A 26,093-nucleotide genomic window follows, 5' to 3' on the forward strand; every position below is an offset into this window, starting at 1 on the left:
CTCTTATGCCTCAGGTAAAACCTCCACCCCTCCTAATCTCTTACATCTCAGAAACATCTGCAAGGGCTTTCAGCGACAAGAAAAGTTGAAGGAGTTACTGTGTTGTAACCTCTCTTGCTTTGAGTTTGACATGCTTTGAAGATGATGTGGAGTACATGTCATTTGATTCTTTTAAGGTTACATTTCAAATAGACATTGAAGGACAAATTGAGAGCTGAAAGTAATTACTGAGAGCAGTACACACCTGCTTCTGGACACCTGCTTGAAGCCCCTAGTGCTGACTTCAAATGGGCTAATCCTTTTCCAGAGGCCAGTGGGATGTTTGAGGGCTGGATTTTGTTAAATGAGAAAATAAGTCAGTTCTGCAATGAAAGGCAGGGGTAATGAAGAGAAGAGATTAATTAAAACACACACTGTAAATAGCTGCAACAGCAGAGAAAGAACTCATCTCTCATCAGCATTTTCCAGTTGGTTTATAACATACCAGACCACAGATTCACCACAAATTTATATCTTTTCATTAGGTTATAGGATGGTTATTGTTTTCATAGTGCATACCTAATTTTGTCCTGGCTTTAGAATAAACACTGTAAATTTTACTCACATACATGATTATCAAACTTTGCTTGACCCTTTGCATCTGCATCTTTCTTTTCCTTTCCCATCAAGGTCATAGAACCAATATAGTACAACTAATGAGAGCATCAATGACTTGTGGTGTGGACAGGATGCTTGTGTCCAAACTAGTGTCTTGCCCAGTCCTTTCTGCATGAACATTTATATTTGCTGGAGAAGAAATGTGCAGAGGAAATTTACATCAACATAAAGCAGCTCTGTGGAAAAGTTCCTGTGACTTAGCTGTCTATGGATCCACTGTGCTGTTCCCATGCCTGCTTGTTTTGAAACTTTCTTCTAATTTGGAGTGGTGGGGGTAATTTTACATCCAAAAATAAGTCTTACCTAATATTTTTATTTCAGCAGAAGAGACAAGTCATATCCCAAATAATGACTCCATAGTAGAAAAATGAGAATGTTTAAGAAAATTACCATATGAAGCTGCTTTGCACAGGAAAGTTGTAGTGTCATCTTGTGATAAGAGACATACCATGGACATTTGGGTTTACTAGTACTGGTGAGTGACTCCTGTTTGAAAGTTGTTGAAGCCATTATTAGTGTCTGTGACCCCCTGTGCCCATGGGAGTGCACTGAAAGCCTGTCTTTTCAAAGCATTGTAAAGTGACTAATGGAAGAAAACAGGAAGAAGTCTCACTTAAAATGTGTCATTAGCATACAGGTGTGGAAATGCCAAAGCACCTGAATATGCTGCCATGGGAAACACATACAGTGTACATTCATGGAAGAGACAATATGTGTTTTATAACCAGCTTACCATGTGATACTTAATTAGTATAGATACTCTGCTGAGTGAGAAAGACATAGGAGCTAAACAGCTACCAAGTGCAAAACTAAACACTGACCCTCTATTCACACAAGAAGGAAAATGTGCCTTGACCTGGAGACCCTATGCCAGCTGATTCATTTAGAAACACAAGCCAGCAAGTAACAGAGGACACACTTCATCTGAACATTTCAATAGAATCAAAAGCCAAAATATACAGCAAAAGTAATTGCTTGTACTCCTACAGTCTCTTTCATCCAAATATTCCAAAGCATGTCAGCGTCTCGTACTGCCTTTTTATCTGCAAGTCCAGCTCCAGGTATGCTACTGTTTGTACTCGCTCAGCAAAGAGAGGGGTATCAAAAGTGGTATGATGCAGAGGCAATCTGCACAGAGAAGGGGTATGATGTGTATCATCCCTGAGGTCTTCTCCATCACTAATATAAGTGTTATCTCTTTTATAAGTGGGACACTGAGGCATTGGGGATCTTGATGTCTGCTTTCACAAATAGCAACCACTTGGTATCAAGTGATTACCGCTTAAGGCAAATGGTTAAAAGCAGTTAAAAAGCTAATGTGGGTACCATTGGTTTTGGTTTATGTCTGTTCAGCTAACTCCACTTTAGGTAGAAAGAGGCAGTCTTATCTGTTCTGATTCTCTGTGTGTCAATGAGATTATCAGCTTTTCAGTGATATACTTAGCCTGTTTCACATGCTTTCCTTTTCTTCCTGTTGGTCTCTGCCAAGTTTCTGTGACCCTCTGATCTTAGGTAATGCTCAGAGAATTAATTGGCAAAACATCTTAGTATCGATAAACATGTTCTTGCAACCGATGACCCACCTGCTGTTATCTGACTCCTCCGTAGATGTGAACCTGAGGTTTTCCTGTCTCTCGCATTTCACCTTTCCCAAGTTTAGCAACTTCTTCATGGCCTTCTTGATTGATTCATAGAGATTGCTTCAATTATCTGCAAAAACAATACTTAATGGAACAACACTTTCTCAGGAAGGACAAAGATGCAAACTAGTATTCAGAGAGGACAATCTGTGCTTTTTAACACAAGGTAATTTTACCTTTGTACACCCCAAAAAAGTATTTTCCTCTGTAGCAGGATCTGTCCCTGAACAGCTAGCTCATGGTTCTGTTGGCTGGCACAGTAAGTAGAGGCAGTAGAAGTGTTTGTGCTTGCACACGAGGAAAACACAAAGGGAGTCCACTGTTACTGACAACAACCTATTTTTTTTAATATATATTATTGTTGCACTTTTGAAATTCCCTTTTTCTCCCAATAATCTGAAGATCACTAGCATCACTAGTTCAGCAACGCTGCTGGCATCCTCTGGCACAGGAACAACCTTGTGCAAAACATCAGGCAGTTCTTGAATAAACTCAGCCACAGGATTTGTTTATGCAGTATCACGTACTTCTTTAGCCTGGACCACAAACTTTGTACTGTTTTTATGTGAGGCCCATTTTAACACAAAACTGTTCCTTGTTGCCCTCTATACAACAACAAGCATTGCTGTAAATATTCAGGCAGCTGTTATCACAACACTGGAGTGTTTCAAGACCTTTTTCCAAAGATGGCAACTACCTTATTGAACAGGACCTCACTTATCATTTGACTTCTCACCAATTCTCACTGGAAGTTTTAAAGATTTTCTAACATCACGGATGGAAGAAACCCCATTCCTACTCAGAAAAGCACCTAAAGCAAGCCTCATAGGCATCCACAGCTCTTATAGATGTATGGAACCTCAAGTGTGAGATTATGAAATTTCCTGATTTGGGAAATGACATGTTGGTTTTAATAATTTGGCCACATGAACAGCTCCCAGTTTTATCTGAAAAGTCTCTGTTACTCTTCTTTCTCAATTCTGTCTCAGTAAAGTTTTCTTTGATGTTGGGAGTCTATCCACATTTCCCCTGCAAGTGTATTTTACATGGTAAATGGCTATTAAGTTTTCAGTCTTGACCAGGACACTCATGGTTTGAAGTTAGAGTGTTTGTGGTTCATGAGCAGAAAATGAGTGAAGGTGTTCATGTTCGAAGGTGTTCATGTTCAAAGGAGTTAAGTGAAATTCATCAAAGAGCCAACCAAAAAATTGCCTAAGGCTTGTACTCAGAAAAAAGAGGCAAAAAAAGTCTTTCTTTAGCTTCCTGCAGTCTTCGCTTTCTGTGGAGCTTATTGACGTCATACTTTTGTCACAACACTAAATCTGTGTTTCAAATAATGCCTGGAAGAAAATTAATACAGAAATTACAGGAGTTATTGAATGTAATTAAAATGAAATGTTTCCATCAATGATTGATTGCATATTGTGATAATTGAAGACATGATATTTAAACTGAGAAGAAAGAGGCTGACCAAAGTTTTTCTGCCTCCAGGATTGTTCACATGTAAAATATACCAGAACAGTGTAGCACGTTTTTACAGGCGGGGCGGAAGGCCTTCTTTTTCTAGTATATGAGACATACTAAATAATCAGATGAAGGAAAAAAAAATTGAGGTCATTATGAGAAACTGTGGCAAACGGGGTTGCAGCTCTGATAAAATGAAGATGCAGATCTCAGCCAGGCAAGTGTCAATCCACTGGTTTACATAGCTGGAACTGTCACCGACATTGGACCTGGGATTTTGAATCTGTCCCAACAGCATAATAATTGAAGGCTTTTTTCGAAAGTTCTGAAAATGTTTTTAAATTACAAAAACTATTCCAGTCTGGGAATAGGCTTGAAACTAGGTGGGATTTTCACAAGTACCAGGTGATCTAGAAGCATAACCCTAACAGAAAGCCAGCAGAACACATTAGTAATCACCTCAACAATTTTGAGGGTCCCGGGCTGATGCTTGGGCAAGGGCTTTTAATATTGTTCACAGAGCAGCTAGTATGAAACAGAAGCAATATTTGGTGGAATTCATCTTAGTTTAGCTGTACAAAATAAAGCATATAGAATAGACTAGTTGTCTGCACTCCCTGAGTGGCTGATGCAAAGAGACAACCACTATTCAAGTTCAGGCCACCACTCTTAACCATCTTAGGATGAACCAAATTGATTCTGGTGCAGACATTCTCAATGGAGTGCAACTCACACTACAGTTTCAATGACTGAAACAGAGCCAAGGACAAGCAGCTCACATCCAGGCAAGTAGGTGTCTAAAGTCAGGGAGATGAGTCCTGAGATAACTCTATTTCCTGCACTTCATTCAAAGCAGACCTCTCTTTGATGGGTGTCCTTCCATCTTCCAAGCTGATACAGATGTTTTACTTCCTGAAAGGATAGAAGGAATGGGAGAAATCTCTGCTAAGGACTGCTCTGATGCTGTGGTCTGGACCTTTGTCATTCTCCTAAAGAGAAATTCAGTTTTGTTTGAAGCTTTAACAGATAGTGAGTGCATTGGACACATTTTCCTAATTTCCTTTTGCAGACCTGGCAAAACCAATGCTCTGGATGGGAGTAACAGTAATTGTTGCAGATCCCAGCCCAAGTCCATTTGAAGGTTTTGGGGAGAAACAGGCAGGCAAGAGCACTGTCACTGTCTGACACAAACCTGACTGTTAATCACTGCCGATCACATGCACTGGAGGGTGCTTATAAAGAAACAAGATTAGAAACACTGCTACCTGAAGTCAGAAGCAACGTGCTGTTGTATATGTGTTTTTGTATAGTGCATGTCTTACATTAGAAATCAAACACATTTCTCTGAAGGAAGAAATAATTAAAGATATGAAACCCTCCAAGTCAAACATTCCCCCACTGTGGTGACACTGTACCTGCTACAACTTTAGCTTTAAAATGTTAAAAAACACAAAAAGCTTGGGGGCTGAACACCAGGTGCTCTTCCCTACGCTTTTGATGAGCAGACCTTGGTGCCACAGGAGAAGAGAGCAAACCTTGCTACTGGAAAGCATCCTAATGAACAAAACATTAAAAAGAGTCCTTCAAACACCCCAAGAACCCTTTCTGACTTCAGCTGTACATGAGTACTGATGCAGTCTCTGGGGCCTGTGGTAACAGTAATCCCACATGTGATACTGCTTTTACTTTTGGCTTGCTGTGTCCTTGTGCTAACTAAAACTTGTTAGCACAAATTTTAGTCTTTTGAAATGTAACTGGTGATGATGTGGCTCAACCTGGGACCACCTATGCTGGGTTTCTAGCTCACTCTGGTTTTTGATGCTCAAATATGATTGTTCTTAAACTATGTGCAAACCAAGATTTTTATGAGAGGGAGAGCTGGAATGAAAAAAGTAAAACACGCTGATTATGGCTTAACATACACATTCTATGGATTACATGTTTTGTATAAAGGTTTCTTCTTCCCAAGAGCACACAGCATCTCGCCATAATATCCTTTAGAAAACACAACATTAGTGTAAAATGACTAAAGTAGCACATAACTTAGTTTTCAAATGCAGTTACGTGTATCTTCTTTTATTTCTCCAGATGCAGAAGTGGGAAACCAGAGAGTTCTGGTCACTAGGAAAAAATGGCACAACATAATCAAATCTTTATTGTTCATTTTGCACTGGAAGAGGAGAGCAACAAGCCCAGTTTACCTTGTGTTCAGTAAAAGTGAAATGGACTGTCTGGGAGCTCTGCTTGGGTGGTTTAGAAGCCTTGCTCTGGAGCATGAGCAGGCTATTCCAAGGACACTACAAATGCACAACTTTGGGAATAAAAAGGAGTAAGGATGTGATTTTGACCGTGATCCTTGACAACAAGCTGCTGAAAGACAACTTAGAGCTGGCACTGATAAAGTTGTCTGTCATATGAGTCATCTGCAGTAAGACAATCCCTGGTGAGCCATAGGGGTCAAGAATTAACACCTAGCCTGTCCTTTTTTAGAGAAAAAGGCTGACATTTTGTCTTCTGACTGCCAGGGAGAGAGACAAGAGTGTCACAGTTTGTCCAAATGACTCAATTTCCATTTTTAGGAACATAATATTTGTCATTTTTTAGCTGCTTTTTCACTTTAGCTAAAATGAAGTGTGTTAAGATCCCTTTTTCTCTATAGGAGTTATGAAGTCAATGGATCCTTTGAAATGAGTGGGAGCCCAAGGTTGTGATATCAGTGCTACATCTTACTGCCTTTAAAAAAAAAAAAAAAAAAAGAACCTGTCACCAATTTTTCACAAGGATTTTAGTGGCATCAGAGTAAATAGGTATCTATCTCTTCTAGTTTTGGAAGGACTGATGCTTAACCCTCTTAAAAGAAATTATGCTGTGCTGTTGCAAAGATACAAATCTCCCAGCTGAGATCATAGAATCACAGACTGGTTTGGGTTGGAAGGGATCTTAAAGATCACCTCGTTCCAACCCCCCTGCCATGGGCAGGGACACCTTCCACTAGACCAGGTTGCTCAAAGCCCCATTCAGCCTGGCCTTGAACACTGCCAGGGAGAGTGCCCCTAGAACTTCTCTGGGAAACCTATTCCAGGGTCTCACCACCCTCACAATAAAGAATTTCTTCCTTGCATCTAATCTAAATCTGCCCTTTTTCAGTTTAAAGCCATTAACCCTTGTTCTATCAAGATGTGTAACTTCAAAGACAAACAGCTATTATTGTCTTTACCTAATCAGGGTTGTTGTGTAGACAGAGACACACATAAAAGCTGAGTAGGCTCTTGTTAATGCTGTTTGCATATTCCCTCACAATTCATGCCTTCAAAATCACTGAACTTGTCACCAGCTGCCAATTTTCATTAAGAAAAGCCTCTCATTAAGTTCGCTGCAAGCATTTCTGAGCTGTGCTCACAGAATTGGCTTTGAGCTCCTCAGTCTCTAGCTGGATCAAACCCTGCTCTGGGAGTGTCTGTCCTGTTACAACTATCATTGCTTTCCCATTGCTTTAAGGCTTCTGCTGGTCACCTGGAGGGAGTGAGGAGTGCTTTGATGCATAGCTTGTTTTTGCAGATGAAAGTGGGGAAGGTGGTTTGATTTCCTATGACCCGCTCTCCTAGTAGCTTCTGATCTGTTCTTACAGATCCAAAGCTTGGTGAGGTTTGTCTCAGTGCCTAGGGTGATAGATGTAGGACAGGGATGCTGTGGACCATTGTAAGCTGGAACTCTCTTCTACAGTTGCCTGGAATGACAAAGAGTTAGTCTTATGTTCTTAATGCCTTTCTTTGAACAGGGTGAAAATACACTATTGCTTTATACTTGCTATTTTAATAACCATTTTTTCACTCATCACCTGTAGAATAGGAGGTAGTCTGTGAGTCTAAGCTATGCTGTCACAGCCCAGGCTCTTACTGCCAACTGGGAACATGAAGGAGGGATCTCTGAAAAACAATTATTTTTTTCTTCTTGACACAAAAGAAATGCTGGTTTTCAAGTTCTAGGTAGCTTTCTAACAACATAGGAACTTTTAAAAAGTTAGGATGAAAAGAGTTTATTTGCAGAAAAGTATAATTTACACCAGCTCTGTTATTAAGGTAGCAGTCTGCTTTGTCGATGCTCTAGGCTAAGAGGTTCACCAATTGTGTTTGAAGGTGGCTGGAGCCAGTAAGTGAGGATAGAGAGTTTCATCTGTGGCAAGCCAGATCTGCACCATGGGACTCATTTTTGGTGGGTAGGGGGATGATATGGAAGACCAGTTCTGAAATGGCCCTGCACTTCTCTGCTAGTATTCTTCACTGTCTGTGCATCAGAGGCAAGTTCTTACTCCATTTCACAGTAGCAGGGTATGAAGAGTTCAGTCACTCCCTGATCACATATGAAAGGGAAATAATCCTCAGAATTTATATATAGTACTGAGTGTGGCCTGCAATGTATGCACATAAATACCATGAAAGACCCAAATCAGATAGTTCTAAATAATGTCAAGTAATAAATGAAACAAAATATTTGATTGCATTTTGTGCAGAAAAATTATGGATAGGATTCATGGAAATGTATCAAATACATTATCTATTTAACCAAAGCTCTGGAAAATATGGAACAATATTTAAGAGGTGTTACAGTGTAAAAGGCTATTCAAATATGTTCTTTTTTTAGTATATATCACAACTAAAATAGCTTTACTGGTTTATGAGTTTCCAACCTGCAATCCCAGTCCTTGGATCCAGCTGTGCAGAGCTTCATGCTGAAACAGAAAATGTGTGGGAGAAAGGAGAGGATTGTGATGTTTTCTTTTCTTGCAAAGCAGAGACAAAATCTGGCGAGAGTAGAGAAATATTAACAAAGATTAAATTATCTGTTCCACTTTTATGCAATATTCTTTCTTCACCCAATTCACCATTTTTAAAATCAATTTTAAAATAACATATTGTCTGTGATAACAGTCATGGATATTTTTTTGGTTCAGAACAGACCCATTATCATCATCTAGTCTGACCTCTTGGAAAGCACAAGCCATGAAATTTCACCTATGGATTCCACTGTCTAATAATCTGTCAAGGAAGATAAATCTTGGGAAGAGTTTATTTCTGTATTGACTGGCAAATCTCTCCTGATCCAACACAGAAATTTCAAAAGACTTTCACCCTGGCCTGCCACTTAAGTCAATGCTGATAAAATTAGATCAGTCTGTCCAAAGGAATTATTTTCTTTCATTCTGAAGCACTGGATGACATTTTGCTTTTATTCATTTGCAGGCTGAACCAAATACCAGTCACACCCTTGTTTCAGTGTACCGTGTTGCTCTGGGAGCTTGGAGACTGAATTCACATGATACTGCAGCCCACCGGTGTAGCTGCCCGGAGTAATTTCCTGCAACATGTACAGAGCTGACAAATGAGACAAACGTTCAAATCAAGAGCTGATCTCTACAGAGACAGTGATAAGAGGTGTTAAGGTCACTTCTCCGATAGCATAAACTACATCCTGCCAACCCTGAGAAATGAATTGAGTAAAGACTGAGGATGTTCAATGTATCAGGTAGAAACTTTGCTCCTCTGTTCTTTAAGGAACTTGAATCCTGCCGTAGTTTGCTTTTGGATGGGTTACCACTCTACTTCAAGACAGCAAGTAAAGTGGGGGATGACCAATTGCAAGTGTGCAGGAGGATCCCTTGAAGGCAAGGGGATATTCAACAGAATATTGAATATTCCATTTTATGCATCCCATGGGTGCCTGCCAGACTTTGGTGACTACTGCTCACTTACAATCCAGAAGGATGTCTTTGCTACTCCAAGAACATTCACTGTTTAATTTATCCTTGCTCAGTAATCAAAATGTAGCACTTAAATACATTGAGAGTTCCTGAATCAGCAGAGCATATAGATTTTAGCTGTAATCAAAGAAAATGTGTCTTGATGCAGTGAGATGACAGAATAGCTCTTCACAGTTCTTCCCTTGAGCAATTCTCTTGAATACAGCTGCCTCACTGTGAGATGATTATAATGAAGGTTTGCCCATATCCATCTGGATTGCATTTGACTTCCTGATGCCTTACCTGTCTTCTGGATTTTGGGGATCTTTCAATCCCTTCAGAATCACTAAAAGGTAGGTCACAGTTTCATGCTAAATATTTGAAGCTTATAGCAGGATGGAGTCAATGAATATTTGATAAATGTACCCTAATTTTTAGTTGTCTTGGGCACTTCAACAAGATGCTCATTTCTCTGCTGCCCTCCCTAGGGAATAATTCTCCTGTACATTTTCCCACGCACTTTATGCTATTCCAAAGCCTGTGGTTGATGACTGTTAATTATATTCAGGTTTCTTAAACTTTAAAATGTCCAGAGATAATAAAGGCTGTGAATATTAATGGGATTTTCTTTAAAGCGTGATCTGAACTCCAGGTTCACCATTACTAGAGAGTTGTAGCTGGAGAAGGACCCAGCCAGTGGGACTGTTGGGTCCTGGCTGAGGACTGTGTTCTCATCCAGTTGCCTCTCATTCAATTCTGGAGCTGACCCATCCTGCCAGCCAGTGCCACTGAGGAAGTGCAGTCAAGTCTTTCAATCAACTTTCTTCATGCAGACTTGATTTCACATCAGAAAAAGGATCATCTAGAAACTGTTCTTAAAAGAGAGGCTTTAACGTTGTGTCTTAACAAAATGCTACAGTTTCTGTGGGACAGTTAGGCTGACTGTAATGGCGGTCTCTCTTGTTTCTCAAGTCAGTGGGACTGGGTTTCCCTGTTAACCCTTGTTTTGCTGATACAGATTGTTTACTATGCCCACAACATGCTCAGGCTGGGAGTCAGAAATGCAGTTTAACTCTCAGTGAAGACTGACAGATGTTTTTACTTTCCTCAGTGATGAGGGCACTATTTGCTTTCAAGGAGCATCCTGCACCTAATCAATTCTCTGCTGTTCATGACTCCTCTGGCATCAACTTGGTCTCTCCAGTATTCCTCCTGCAACCTGCAGTTTAATCTCCTCAAAAGATGCAAATGTCTGAAATTCTTTTTTTTTTTTTTTTAAAGCTTTTGGATCTAATATAAGACACTGGCATGAAACTTAATTGCCTATGATATTTCAGAAGCCTGACTAGACGATCTAATGATTCTTTGTGGCTTTAAACACTGAAATAGTTGGATCCTCACTTTGCTTATGATCACCTCATATAAAATACAATTTATAATAAAAATAACCTGATATTTTATCATATATGGGATCATCCTATCACTCTTAATGGGAGTAAATTATTTCACTTCAGCAAAATCACAGGAAAGGGATTTTTACTGGTGTGCCTGTGATTTGGTGGAGAGTTCCTTAATCCAAAGCATCATCTTGTACGAAGGATAGGAGCCATTTCTCTATGCTGGATCTGGACTTCAGGCCTGTATCACCAGTTATATGTGGAACATCCTTATCAATAAAAAAAAAAAAAAAAGAGCGGAGCTCATTTGTTCAAGAAGAAAAAACCCAAGGCATCAGCTGTAATTTCCCTGACAAAAAGAGTTCAAAGACTGACTGATGTGAAAGTTTCAGGGAAAACTGTGAGGATTAAATGAAACCTTCTAAATAATGACAACAGCAATATAAATGTTGTTTTAAAATTTATTAGAAAGGACGGCTGAACTAGGAGTCAGAATATCTGGGCTCAGAATAGTTTATCAGACAAGGGAGCCTGAAATGAGTTGTCAGTAGACTTTGGGCATTCAGATCAAAGTTTGTGGTCAAGCCCGTCTAAGGCTGTCCTCAGCACAGCAGCAGCTCTGCAGCAGGGACAGCAGGGTGCTGGCCTGGCTTCTGCCAAAATCTCTGTGAGAGCTGGGACTGGGGCATGGGGCACTGGAGTCCCCTGAGGGTGCAGCTCATGGGGTGGCTGAAATTGTGTCCCTGAATGGGACCAACTGCTGCAGGAAACACAGCTCATGGCTCGTTTCCATCTCTGCCCGTCAGGCAGCTTAGCCAGTGATGGGAGCACTTAGCCAGCAATGCCCCCTCTCTCTGGGACACCTCCTTTCCCAGCCAGCAATGGGGCGCCTTCTAGACTGCAGAGGATCTTAAACCCGAATTAGAACCAAGGGTCTGGAAAAGGCCTGTTCCTCGGCAAGCAGCATGCTGTCCGTGCTATGATACAGTGGGAAGGAGAGGCCCCCACGGTGAGCACCTGGCAGAGGGATGGGAGCTCAGTGTAAGCATCTCCCCACAAACCCATTTTGGGAGCAGTTTATTGAGAAAAAAAAACAGATTATCAAGAAAAAGACTGTAGCCCAGTCTATTTACTGCCATTTTTGTCTCACTGTTTAGGACACTGCCTGAAATGGGATTGTTTTCCCCCAGAATGAAACCAATAGGAATTAACAAGCAGTGGTGTTTCAGGTGCAAACCATCGTTCCTCCTCCCTGCTCTCTCTGCTTTGACAAACAGCTGCATGAGGCACAGCTATGTGCAATCAATTCTGTGTCCTCTCAAGGTGGGATCGTATGTGAATTTTAGTCCCCAAATGCCTGACACAGTTACTTTTTGAGAAGGACTTAGAATTGCTTCTGAAAAGTCTCCAGTGTAGTCTCCATCTGTGACTGAGTTCATTAAATAAGTTATTGAGTTTGCTTACCAATGACATGAGGAACTTCATACTGCAAAGAATTTGCATGATGATTTTGTTTTGACTTACTGACTTTTGGGTCACCGTTACAACCAGTTTTGTCACCTGTTACAAAACCCATAAAACTCATATTATATTCTTCTTTTATATATCTTTTTTACATGCTTAGTTACCATGTATGAAGTTATTGGTGTTACTAAATGACCCAAAATGCAGTCAGATTTAATTTTAAAGACACACACACACATATGCACACACACAATTCTTGCCCTTGTTCTTCTGGCATATCTGTGGACAGTCATAAATAGTAATAGTAATTAATAGTAACAATAATAATAACAATAATAAATATCCCCTTACCTGGAAGATGCTGAATAATATCACCAGTCATATTACCTATGGTCTTTCTTGGCTATGAATTGACATAAATGACTTGAACAAAAATACAGCAATGTGAAATGTAAGGATATCCCCATTATTTTTGCTTCTCTATTTTGTAATGTCACAACTTGCCACACAGCAATTTTCTACTGCTTTCCAGCATGTGCTGCTGGTATTTTTATTTATTCATTCATTAGGACACAGAGTTAAATTTCTTATTTAATTTTGTGGTACTTATTCTAACTTTCCACAAATTTTCTTATCCTTCAAATGAAATTTTCTTCCGTCTCCACTTCTCCATTTGGAAAAGAGAAGAAAATCAGACTCGAGGGAAAATAAAGAATTCTTATCCTTTTGTTTCCTTATGTTGGGATTTGTGTCTCACTTATTACAAGAGGTTATACAACATATTTTGCCTGCCATCAACTTCATGATGATATGATGCTTGATAAAGAACATTTGTACTGTAGGTATGCCCATTACTTCACAGTTTAAATAGCATCCTGCTCATTTGCCTGCTGAGCTATGACATTCAGAGGATTATGTTTTTCGTTTTTGTGGCATATTCCTTCATTTTATCAATTATGGTGATTAAAATATGTTTCTCTGGAAAATAGCATGAAATTCTCAGTTGATATGAGAATGAATTTGGAGAGGAGTATGCAGCATTTGGATATACTTGGCTCATAGCACTGATGCAGTTCAGCTTAAACAGCTTTGTCAGGCTGTTTTTCTTAGTTTCTCGCAGGCCTGGTTTTTCGTCTCTCACAATTGGATTGGTGTTGAAGTGAATTCCATGGACTTTCTTGTGCATCTGAGATCCCAGACCTTCCATTTCCAAGCTTAATTCAATTAAAACACACAGTATACATAGTTTAATGATCTGACTGAAAATGAAGTCTCTGGCATATCAGCTGCATATCAGTTTGTTAGATCTGATAGAAAGCTGGGAATGATGAGGCAAGCCCCTGCATGAGGATATGGTGATGGCCCCTTTCTCCTGCAACCCACTGCACATACCAGGGCTGAGCCATTCAGCATTGCAGGAGCATAAGAAATATACATTTGGATAAGACCTCATCTTCTTGAAAACCTGGCGCTCTGACAGGATGAAAATACCTTGATGCTGGTATCTCATTTGGTATATCATGGGTAGCTGGAAGATCACCTTAGGGTGACATAACTCAGTGCTGCTACGAAAGAGGTGATATCACTCATCCCTTCCCAATCAATCACCTTTCCTTTAGGGTTGCCAAATTATTTGTGCCATCATTCAGTGAACTAACTATGGGACTGAACTGGGTGAAAAATAACTCAAGAAATGGCTTGCTCCCAGATAGGTTTGTTTTCTAAGTGACTTCACAGTGTGATTGCAAATTGCTGCAAGGAATAGGTAGTCTGGGCCTGAGAATGAGCTGCTGGGAGTGGGAAGTAAGCAGGACACTCGGATGGGAGACTCCAGGATGTGCTCATTGAACTACTTCCAAAAACCAAGGACTCTGAAGCAAGTTCGTGTAGTAAGAGGAACTTGGGGGGGAGGGGGATGTTGTGTATAGAAAAGCAACTATCCAAAAGAGGGCCTATAAAACTATTGGAAGAAATTCTTCCTGGGATGAGAGAAAAACAAGGGGGGGTAGCAGTTCTTTGCCTTTGCACACTTATGTATTTAACTTTCACCCAGGTCATGAGGCTTGCTCAGAGCACAGAAAGTTAAAAACATATATGAAAATCTATATAGGACAGATGAACAATTTTCTGAACTGTTTTTGCTTAACTCTATTTCAGTTGTATTTTAAAAATGGTTAAAACAATGTGAAGTAAAGAAGAAAATATTAAAAAACCTACCATAAAACCAACAAATCTTTAGAGGAAATTGGCACAATTCTCTTTGCTGTTTTTTCTTTTTTTAGCTTAAACAGGCTAAAAAACTCTCAGGATGTCTTCCTGCAGATTAGTCGAACATACTTCACAAAATACGGTTGCAATTATTTATGACCTCTCACCACGCAAGAACATGCTGAAAAGTATTTCCATCATTTATGCCCATTAAAAGGCTGTTAAGAGAGCAGAGAACTACCTCTACAAGCAGGACCTAGAGTTTTCAAGTCACTGCACGAACAAGGGCTGCCTACAATGAATATTTCAGTGCAACAAGAGTAAACCCACTTTATCCAGTTCTACCTCATTCCTTTAAAAACATCTACCCTTCAGCTTTAATCCACTCAGGTCAGTTTTTCTCAGCTTTTTAAAAATTCTATGCTCCACAATATATGATAGGGAGATTCTTTTTATAGAAAAAGTAATTATGGCAGTTTTCCAAATGATCACAATACCACTGTGCCCTCAATTCCCAAGGGCTCTCTCAAAGAATTTCTTTTAATTCAGAAAAAGATTACAAACGTGGCATAATCTTTCTGACTGAAATTGAGTATGTAAATCGGTCTGGGGAACTGCAGTCCCCCAGCAGCTCCCTCTCTGAGCCCTGATGCTAAAAGATTCCAGCAGGTGAGCAAAATTGGTCATTTTGGTCATTTTGGTCACACCAAGAACGACTGTCCCAGCTACGCAGCTAGTGTAAACTGTCTCAGCAGTCACAGGAGTGATGCTGATTTATACTGGCTAAGGACACCATTATATTCATTTTGCTTATCTCTAAAGCCCTTTTCTGAAATAGCGTGTGCTGATTGTCTCTTCAAGGTAGAAACATGCCAGGAATTGTAAATTAACCATGTGTAGTGCATTTGAGGTAACACTCAGGTTTATTGCCTCTTGGTAAGTTATTAAGCTTTTATTGAAGCATATTTAGTATGAGCATCAATATTATCCGCATGCTTTGTACCTAATGTGTTTCACTTCTTTAGCACATTTCCGTTAAGGATTTTAAAACAGGCTACAAATGTTAATGAATTGAGCTTTGCAGTGCTCCAGTGAGGAAGGTAAGCAGCATCATTTTAGGTCTGCAGGTCAGGATACTGAGGAGTGGAGTAGATTTCTGAAGACAGCACAAAAAATTTAGATGACAGTTCCTGCTCTTCTGCTGGTACCTTGAGCACTTTTCCCCTTTCCCTCACAACAGTGATTGCATCCCCAGGATCAGTGGGGCCCTGGATGCACCCAGATCTGGACACCATCTGCCCTGGGGCCCGGGTACCCCTGGGCAGAGTTGGCCCCCCTGGCCTCACACCCCTGCCTGTGCCCATGCTCTCACCTTGCCCTTTCATGCCATGACCTGCTACACCAAGGGCTATGATCCCTCATCTGAAGTCCCAAGCATGCTCTTGCCAAGGTCCTCAGCACAGTGTGTCCTTCCAGCTCTCCAGCTCTTGACTTCAGTCTTGTCTGCCCTGACTCTGCTGTGCTCCCCCTAACACCTGCACTCAGGGGGAGTCTCTTTCGCACACTGGCATTCATCCTTGCACACTAAATAATTGTATCTGTAATACAGAATTAATACAGATCTTTTCAAGACTCTTTTCAAAGACATACTACTTAAGAGGACAACTCTGATAGGATCTCCAGGCTTGTATATGTTAAGCATGAGGGCCACAACATTGGTGGAAATCTCTGTCCTTTATCATATGCTCTGTACATGGGAACCCACTAGGAGTCAAGCAATGCAGAATACAAGGGAGCAGAGCTCTGCCACCAAGGAGCAGAGGGACCATGTTGTGAACCATCAACATGGCCCCTGCCTGCCATGTCTGTGCTGAGGTCCTGGGGCTGCTTCTGGCGCTGGTGCAGCTGCCACTCAGCCAACATTTTTGAGAGGCAACCACGAAACCATCAATCACTGTACATATAAGTGGGTCCCAGAAAGCTGCAGTCCTCTTCCCTCCAGGGCTTCTTGCTGCTGTGCATGACCATGCAGCTGTGCAGTCCCTCCTTTTCTCTCCTCCCCTCATCCCTCAGACCAGGGCCACAGTGGGTCCCAAGAGCAGCACCGTAACTAAACAGTTGTAACATAGACTGAATAAGCCACTGACTGTACAGGGGTCAGCATTTTGACTGAGTCTTGTGTCAAGGGCCAATACAGATGGAACAAAATAGCAGCCATCCCTGTAGCATGAAAACAGTGGAGAGACTTCCATTAGGAAACTTACTGGTGCTTTCTTACACAAACACACACTGACATCCCTTGGCATTATTTTTTCTCCTGTGGCATTGTGCTTAGCTGGTATTTATCTTTAGAAGTTCTTCTGTTCTGTGCGTTGGGTACTTCTTCTACCCCCGCTTAACTATGTTCTCCAGTCTACCTGTTGTCAGCGGATGTCAGACCTGCAAGCTGAAATGTCAGGTCCACTGGGAGTAATTCCTCTTAATAAAATCAAAGTTCCTTTGTAGAACTTCAAAGGATTGTAAAATAGACTCTTTCTCTCTCCCCTCACCCCCCCCACCCACCCCACCCCCCCCCAGAGGCACGTTTAGATATATATACAATTCTTCACTGGATCCCTGAGAGCTGCTTTTACTTAAGTGATAGAATTTCTGTGTCTTACACCATTATGACAGTAACCAAACACTTCAGGCAGTGTCTTTAATTCTGGAGCTTTTAGAAAGCCTCTAAGTTTTTATTTTTATTTTCTTTTCCTGAATACAGTGATATATAGAAGCCTTTAAATGCTTTCTATCAACTCTTACCCACTTTCCATTCTTCTCTCTGGCCACTCTTTTCCTTCAGTGGAACTGCTGGGTTCCTTGATCTTTGAGTTGGAGAAATGTCACTTCTCATCCCCTCTGATCAGCTACCCGGTAACAGATTCTTTACTCTTCATAGTAACAGATTCTTTACTCCTCACGTTGAATCTAATTTTCTCAGTCTTTCTTATCACGATCTATATATTAGAGTGGGAAAAAAGCACAACCCAACGCTTGTCTCCTAAAACACAAAATGTGGATGTGTAGATTTTTCTAACCTTTTCCTCTCCTAGACATTCAGCCACATGAGTGCATCATGGATTCACTCACTCAACCCACACGCACCCCAAAGTTCCATGTCAGATTTTAGTGGCTCGGTTATTTATGTAATTTTCATGGATAAATTCTTTGTACAAGTCCATGTGGCAGGGAAGGAGAAAGCACTATTTGAATTCTCAAGCCCAAATTTTGGTGCTGTGGCATGGGATGGTGGGTGGTCAGAGTCTTGCCTGACTCATTTTGCCAGTGTAGCCTCACCTAGGGCTGGTTTTGCAGCTGCTTGCTCTATTTAGAGACCTTTTTTTTTTTTTTTTTTTTTCCCCTAAAACTTCTTGGCCTCATCTGTTTCCAGCAGTTCCACTTTATGAATTTGTATGCCCAACAACATCTTCTCTTGAAGGGAGACTAATTATATAATTTCAGCTTGATCTCCCTTATTTTAGATAAAGTGAAACAACAAACCAAGACTCAACAATGTCTTCTGGAAGATGCTCTGACAACTGCCCTATTACATGATAACAGCACAGGGAGGACTTTCAGAAGTTTATTAGTGCAGTACTGAGGATGTTAGCTTGTTAGAAGCTTCCAGGGTTACAAAAGGAAAATTTTGCCAGTCCATGACAGCTTTCCTTTCATCCCAGGACAGAAGAATTTTTGCACTAAAAGGGTCAGCACAGGTCTGACTGTACACCCAATTTTTCAGCAGACTAAATATTTCAATAACCTGTTACAATGAACACTGACAATAAGAAAGAGGATGAGTTAAGCCAGGAGAATAAGTTTTATGAAGAAAATAACCATGTTAGGCTTGTGAAAGAGAAAAGGAAGAGATTATCTGAAACAGTTTATCATAAGTAGTGCACTGGAAATAAATCCTATTAAAAAAAAAGTGAGAGAATGAATTTTTTATTAAAGTGTCTCTGTGGAACAAAATGGCACTTTCCATGGGTTAATATTGCCTAACAGTAAGTTTCACAGTGTACAGCATGCTAGCTCTTCTGTGCCTCTTGTCCTTTGTTTGCACATACCCATGATGATTTGAACTGGTAGAATTTAAAAGAAAGTGCTTTATGCCATTAACTGATTTTCAGAAGCCTAAATGTCTGCACCAGAAGAAAGAAAGAGAAATCAAATTAGTTCTTTATACAGCTTGTGAAAAAATGGAAAGCATCCAAAGAATGACACGTGACTGAAATTTCATGTGCTGATATTAAAGTTCAGGGAGTCCCTGAGCTGTTTCCCCATCTATCAATGAAAACATACATTCCTCTAGTGGCCCGGTTCAGATTTTGAACATGCATGGAATGAAACTTAAACTATAGCGAATATCGAATCCTTTAAGTTTTCATTCTCTGTGTAAGAGTTCTTCTACAGATGATTCATATCTATAGTGTTAAAATAAAAAGAAGTTAGTGTTCTGTCCTTGATGTGTTGAGATGTAGCCATGGGACTCTTCTTCTTCTCAACAATAGCATAGCAAGCAAAAAATGTCTGATTACAAGTCAGTCTTGAGGAATATATCTCTTTTTATAAATTAAAACATGTAGAGAGCCAAGTGGTTTGGTGGTGACTTCCAGATCCTGAAAGCGGCAAGACTTTCATATCTGTCTGACTATGGCATACCACTCTTCATAAAACCTTCTGTGAGCTGTTTATCAGAGACTGGATTTGTAGTCAATGCTTGCTGCTAACCTTTTAGAAGTCTTGCTTTCTTACAGCTCCTTGTGAGGTCAACAAGCGTAGGTATTTAACGATGCCACAAGGTGCAGCTCCCTGTCCGTATTTCCCAGTGTGCCTGTGTGCTAACCCATGGCAGTGCAATGGAACTCAGCTCTAACCTTCACCAAAACCCATGGCAACAGCTTTTAGAGTTGTGTATTGCATTAGTTCTTTGTTGCCTCTCTGTTGAGAGAATGTCTTTATATAAAGTCAACAAAATGTTTGTATGTTCAGTGGTGGAACACTTACAAGCCTTGGAGAGGATGATGAAAATTCCCTTCCCAGATCAGTGCATGATTCTCTACTGTGGATTTCAGACAGGAAGGATTATCCAGTCCTGTCCCTCACTACTACAAATGACCATGGGGTAGGTAGCTGCTTAGCCCAGACAAGTCCACAGAATATAGATTCCATACTCACTCTCAGAAATCCATCCAGAGTATTTTTTGCACTCTGCTATAAACCTCAATTCAGCCATAAAAAGCTTCTGCATCACATAAGAAAAGAGCAGGATAGTTCAAGGGTGTGCTGAGAGTGTCCTAGGTCCCTTCAGTAGCAAGGAAATATTTTAAGTGGAAATGCTTGAAATGATTCTAAAAAATTGATGGCACCTCCCACTGCAGAAAAGGCTGATGCTTTCCTATTATCATCACCAGTACTTGCCAGTCTGGGATACAAATACATACTCTGACTACTTAAGATTTTAATCTCTTGCTACCTTAAAAGGAGTTCTCAATGCAGTTTCTGAGATGTGATTTGCTCTGAATATGAGCAAAAAATATTTCCAAATATTTTTTTCCCTTTGAGGGAAAATATTAACATCCATTTTCTTTATGATCATGTAGGTTGCAGCTTCAGTTCTGCTTGTTTGACAGATTAATGGATTTCTCTTCCTTTCACAACATCCCATACTTGTTTGTAAACTCTGTGTTTTCTCTTTCATCTTTCTTCAGATTTAATATATCCAGGTCTCTGCAACTTCCCCGTAAGCATTCAATGTCTGAAACTTTTATGATTTTTCTTGCCTGCTCTGATTTAATTTCACCTGATTGTTGGTGTGTGGGTGTTTGGTATTTCCAGGGTAACACTTGCCACATACTGAATACTTGTTTAATGGGAATTTTTTTTGGAAATGGAAAGGTAAAGGAAGAATTGGAAGGTAAGTAAGAGGGAAATAAGTTGGGGAGGGACAAAGGAGGAAGAAAGGACAAAATCATTTATTTTGCTTGTGTATGCATGTATTTTATTATAGTTTAGCAATCTACAATGACAAGAAGCATGAGGGCCCTTCTTGGGGTGGATGTCCAAGGGCATTGAGAAATACTCTTAAATGCACTATAAGGAAGCTAGTGCCAGAACACTTTTGCTCAGCCAATGCACCTGTCAGCCTTGCTTACCCAGGTGCTGCACTGTGCTGCAACGTGACAGCTTCTCACAACAAGGTGGGCCCCCAGGACTGTTGTGACAGAAAGACCATTTCTGCAGTAAGTCACAAAGGCTTGCTCAGTGCCCCCAGCTTACCACAGACCTTGGCAAAGGAATCCTCCTTTGGATTCTAGGTCTAGGTCTTCATTCTCTTACACGGTCCTTCTCCAAACCATTTCTCCATATTTGTTAGATGAAGTTCCTTTTTTTTAAGGGACAATTTATGCAGCTCTTTCTGTATTCAATATACGTTGTATCAATAACTCATGTTTAGTACAAACCAGGCACTGTGAAACATACCCTGTTGAGACTATCTGGCACAACTCTTCAGACTTCAGACATATCCATTATGTTGTTCATGTGCAGATACAAAGTTTTAAGAACTTTTGTCAACTCTTTCAAACTATGAGAAAGTTACAGCAATAGCTTGTTGGAGAGAAGAGTGGAATCATCTATGAGTGATTTGTTATCTCTATTTCCCCCAACAAGCTGCGATATTTAAAAGCCACCAGTCTCTTGCCAGGTTTCCTCTGCCTTTCCAGATCCACTGCTCCATGCTCCCTGCCCAGCTCCCCAGCCTCTCCGGCCTCTTAGCTGGGAGTCTTTGGTAAAGACTTTGCAGCTAATTTGTGTCTTGAAAGTTGCAGCTGCAAACATCTTCTGAGCCTGACAGCTGATCAATGCAGGAGCCAGGAGTGAATCACACCTCCTAGATGTCAACATTTTTTGTGTTGTGAGTGTCTTTGAACTTCCTGAATGAGTGTATGAAGGAAGAAGTATTGCTAACTAAAAAGGATTGAAGTAACTTCTGTCTTCAAAGCTTTGCAGCTACCTGTCATTAGTTATGTTAATTCAAAAGGAAAGACAAAGGAGACTTTCTGACTGATAAGGATACCTTGATAGACAGTCAAAACCTTTCCTGGAATATTAAAATGGGATTATATGAGATTTCTTTCCAGCAAATTAAGCAAACAGATCCAGTCCTCCCTGGAATAAGCCAAGAGTCCCTCCATCCATAAAGACCCAAAAATCTTCATGAAAAGATGAACCTATTAAAAATGTCAACTACTAAATCGAAAAAAAAAAAAATCAATGTGATCACTTATGTTAATCTTCACAATAGATTTTGCTGATACTTATTAAAATGAAAGTCCAAGATAGTGCTACAAATTCCATACAAAGGCCCTTGGAGGGGGGAAGAAGGAAGGAAACAAACCCCTTATTGTCTTGACGTTGCTGGATGCACTTTGCAGAACCAAACACAGACTTTTGCTATGTTTATTACAGGCATTGTATTGCTACCCTAAGTGCGCTCGATACAAAAAGAAGCACAGACTACTCTGGAAGATCTTTCACCTTCAGAGACTTGAGGGCTTGAAGGGGAAGGGAGTCCAAGCAAAAGCCTCCATGCAGGCACAATGATTTTTATGTGTGAGTTTGTTTTCTTTTTAAACTCTGTCTATTCTTCCTCCTATTAATAGTTGTTTATGATGTCCATATTTTTAAATGCAAATCCTTATTTGGACCAACTATTCTTCCATCTTCCATAGAAAATTACGCAGCCCCACTGCAGACACGCGAACCGAATGGTTAAATGTTAGATTAAAATCAGTCCAGAACCTGGACGAAGTCAGTTGCAGGAAGGCTGCTGTAGGTTTAGCCCTGAAAGTCTAAGGAACTTCATAATTTGGTCACAACTATAGAATAGAAAACAGTAACAGAAATATTACTCTTATTTATGGTCTGATGTGCTTTATGTGATTTCAGAAAACCTCATTATGGAAATCTGTATTCAAAATCAAGACTTGTATGAAAAAAGAAAAATCCATTAACTTATTTTAATAATATGCCATCAACCGTAATATTAACATTCCCAAGGAAAGGCACACTATATAATGCTTATTTTTCCTTGTACCAAAGGACTGCGCACAGGATAATGTACTACTGATCAATAATTAGAATGATAAATGTCTGCAGAGTTGTTCTGTCACATTATACTGACAAACATTGATTGAGAGGTGGACTTCCAATGATGGCTGTAATTTTAAAAACATAGCTCGTAGCTATGTGTATGGAGTACTCAGGCTTATCAAGATACCTTTGCTTTGAAATCACCTAAAATCAGAACAATGAGAAATTGTTAAACTGAGCTGGTGTTTACTGCAGAAAAAGGCAGCCTGAACTATGTGAAAAGAGATTAAATCCTCCCGGAAAACTTGTCTAAAGTGTAAGCTGTAAACTCTCTGTAAAATCTTTCTGTGATGTCCACCCATACTGAGGCAACACTGACTCTCCTTAGGAAGGAAACACTTTACAGTCTGGAGCAGAAAGAGTGAGGGCTGTGACGTGTAAAGAACTGAATCAAATAGAGCTGTGATTGAGGACGTTTAAGACAAGTCCAAATTCCTTTATTTATCTCCCGTGAAAATGGAGACAACTGGTTGTGTGAAGGTGATTGAGAAGTGACATATATCAGTCTAGCACAATCCTATTCATCATCTCACTTGGAGGAACTGAAAAGGAGTAAAGCTGCATAGAGGCAGGGCTACACAGGGATTTAGGACTTCAGGTGAGGGTGATTTTAATGAACAAGCATTATGTCTGTACATTCATGTACTTATATTAAAATATATGTAGTAGAACAGTTTATATGGCATAAGAATACTCATTTTCAATCATAATTCCTTAGACTGTGATATCTTTGAGACAGAGGTCTTCCTCAAACTGTCTTTTCTCTACTTTTCCACCAACAACCCATCTCACTGATGTGCTATGTATGGAATGAGGCCAACATTAAACATTGAAATACACTTGAGTACGTTGAATTGATGGCAAGACTCACAATTAATTCCAGTTTGTATGGGCTGCTGCAAGTAAAGAAGCATCTAATTGGAATGACCCCCATGTTGAAACCTTGCTTCCAGCTAGCATGGGTATGGAGAGTCCTAAGCAATCTAAGAAGGGTTTAAAAGAGTTACTGGCCATAGTTTACTATCCTCAGTCCAGAAGAACAAGCACTTGGACAATACACTTCATATATTTTCTTGATATTGTTAATTTTTTATATATTCATATATTCCCCCAACTTTTGCTGACTGCTGAGGGTGATACAGATGCTGTGAACTCTCACACTGCTTGCCCTGTAGCAGAAGCATAAGGAGGAACTCCTAGAGGCCATTTAAATCTAGCTAGGGACCTTAGCTTTTTCATAAAGCAGCAATAAATCAGCAGTAATGTCACCAATTAATTCACTTCACGAATTCACATTTATGGATTTGCATCAGCGTAGGATAATGTCAGTGAGAAGCATCAAAGACTCTAGGTCACTTAAGGTTATGTATACCCTTAGGGTTATGCAAGTCTATGTATTTCTAGTGGGACTGAACAGGTCTCTGGGATTTCTTCTGATAATAGTCCCAATCAATTCCAACCTATATTTAATTTTACATAAAACCCTGAGCTAGGCTTGGCATTTCTGTTTATGTCCCAGCTATGTCCAGTTAGAGCCAGAAAATTACTTACTAAATCTTAGTTTCTCACACATTTACAGTCTAGGAGGATGTCACACGAGGGAAAGCTAGTTCGCATTACAGTGGCTGTCATTTGGAAGTTTTTTAAGATTAAGGATAATATAAAATAATATTGACAGAGTTCTTTCCCAAAGACTTTGGCTTGTCTCATTCTCATTACCCATCTGCAGCTCATGTTGTATTTTCCTGAGTTTCCTCATATTGCAATTATTCTCTGTAAATATCCTGTATCTCTTGCCACCTCCTGGCTACAGGGATAATACTAGCAATGGCAATAAAAATCCTTGATCAGAATAAATTCTTCTCTGTGAGCACTTGGAATAACATCCAGATAAAAGCTGTGGTGGATGTCCCTTGGGGTGTGTTTTTTACAGCCTATGACAGATGGTTGCTCCGTTATCCAAATCCCAATTTTCCTCCTATCTGCATAGTTCCAGAATGTTCTTTCTTCAGAAAGTCTTGCTGAGCACTGCCTTCCAAACCTTTCTGCCTACAGATTTTGCAATAATTGAAAAGCAGTGTACAGCTTAGCTTATAGCTAAAACTGCAGGTGATGCTTCCAGAGCCCTCATTTACAGTCAGACGTGGATTTTCATGAGGGCAGCTTTGCAAGCTCACCTTTTCCTTTTCTAATTAACCCCTGCTTGCATTATACTTTGCATGGGATTTCATTACCTGTTTTATTGTTAAATTTTGATAAGCTTCTTATGTTGATTAGAAATAAAAGGCAATGGTAGTCAAGGGAAGTTTCAAAGTAGCAATGTTTTTGCTTTGTGAATCTCTATTTTGAAATCCAGATAGATAACACTTGGGCTTAGGAAATGCCCAACAACCTTCACTGCTCCTTCTAACACTTTACAAAATAACTTTTCTTACTACTCGGCTCTTTGCAAGAAATTATATTCGTGGTATGAGGGGAAAACACAGGGGACTTTAAAAGTGTATTTACCTTTATTTCAGGTTCAGAATGATGCTCAGGTTCATTCCTGTAGAATAATTAGAGCATAATTTACATTGAAGGAACTCTTTGGAGGTCATCTTGCCCCACCACTGCTCAAAGCAGAGTTCATTTCAGTGTCAGAGCAGGTTCCACAGAGCCATTCCTAGTCAAGCTTTGAAAACCTCCAAGGATGGAGATACCCAGACTCACTAGGCAATCTGTTCCCACATTGAACCACTCTTATTGTGAAATTTTTCCTTGCATTCAGTTGAAATTTCCCTGAAACTTGTGACTGTCACCTCTTGACTTTTCATTGTGCACTTTTGGGAAGAGTCTGATTCTCCATAGCCTCCCCTTTAGGGAGCTGAGGATATCAATTAGATCTCCCTTATATGTCTCTTCTCCAAGCTACGCAAACCCAGCAGCTACAGTCTTTCAGCCTACACCATGTGCTCCAATCTCTAGTCCTCTTGATGGTCCTCACAACTTTATCACAAGCGATACAATAAATAAGTAATGCAAACCAAATTTTTTTTGCAAGTGGCCTGGGTAATGTGAAGAAGAACATTTATTTTTTTTTTTTCCCAGTTGGTTTAAAATAAAGAGTCAATCGGTTTTGTAGTGCTTTTGTGCACACTTGAATAGAAAATAACACAAATAAGGAAATTGGTCATGGAAATACAAGGGCAGGAGGGAGCAGGAGTGTCACTGTGTCCCACTAGCCTTTAAGTCCTGCTCTCCTGCACTATCCCTGAGAAGCCATGAACATAATAAAGCACTGCAGATTCACTGCAGCTTACTTTTTTGGAATACCCCAAACATAGCTGGAGAGCA

The sequence above is a fragment of the Athene noctua genome, chromosome 1 (genome assembly GCF_965140245.1).
Source record: "Athene noctua chromosome 1, bAthNoc1.hap1.1, whole genome shotgun sequence".
NCBI classification, from domain to species: Eukaryota; Metazoa; Chordata; class Aves; order Strigiformes; family Strigidae; genus Athene; species Athene noctua.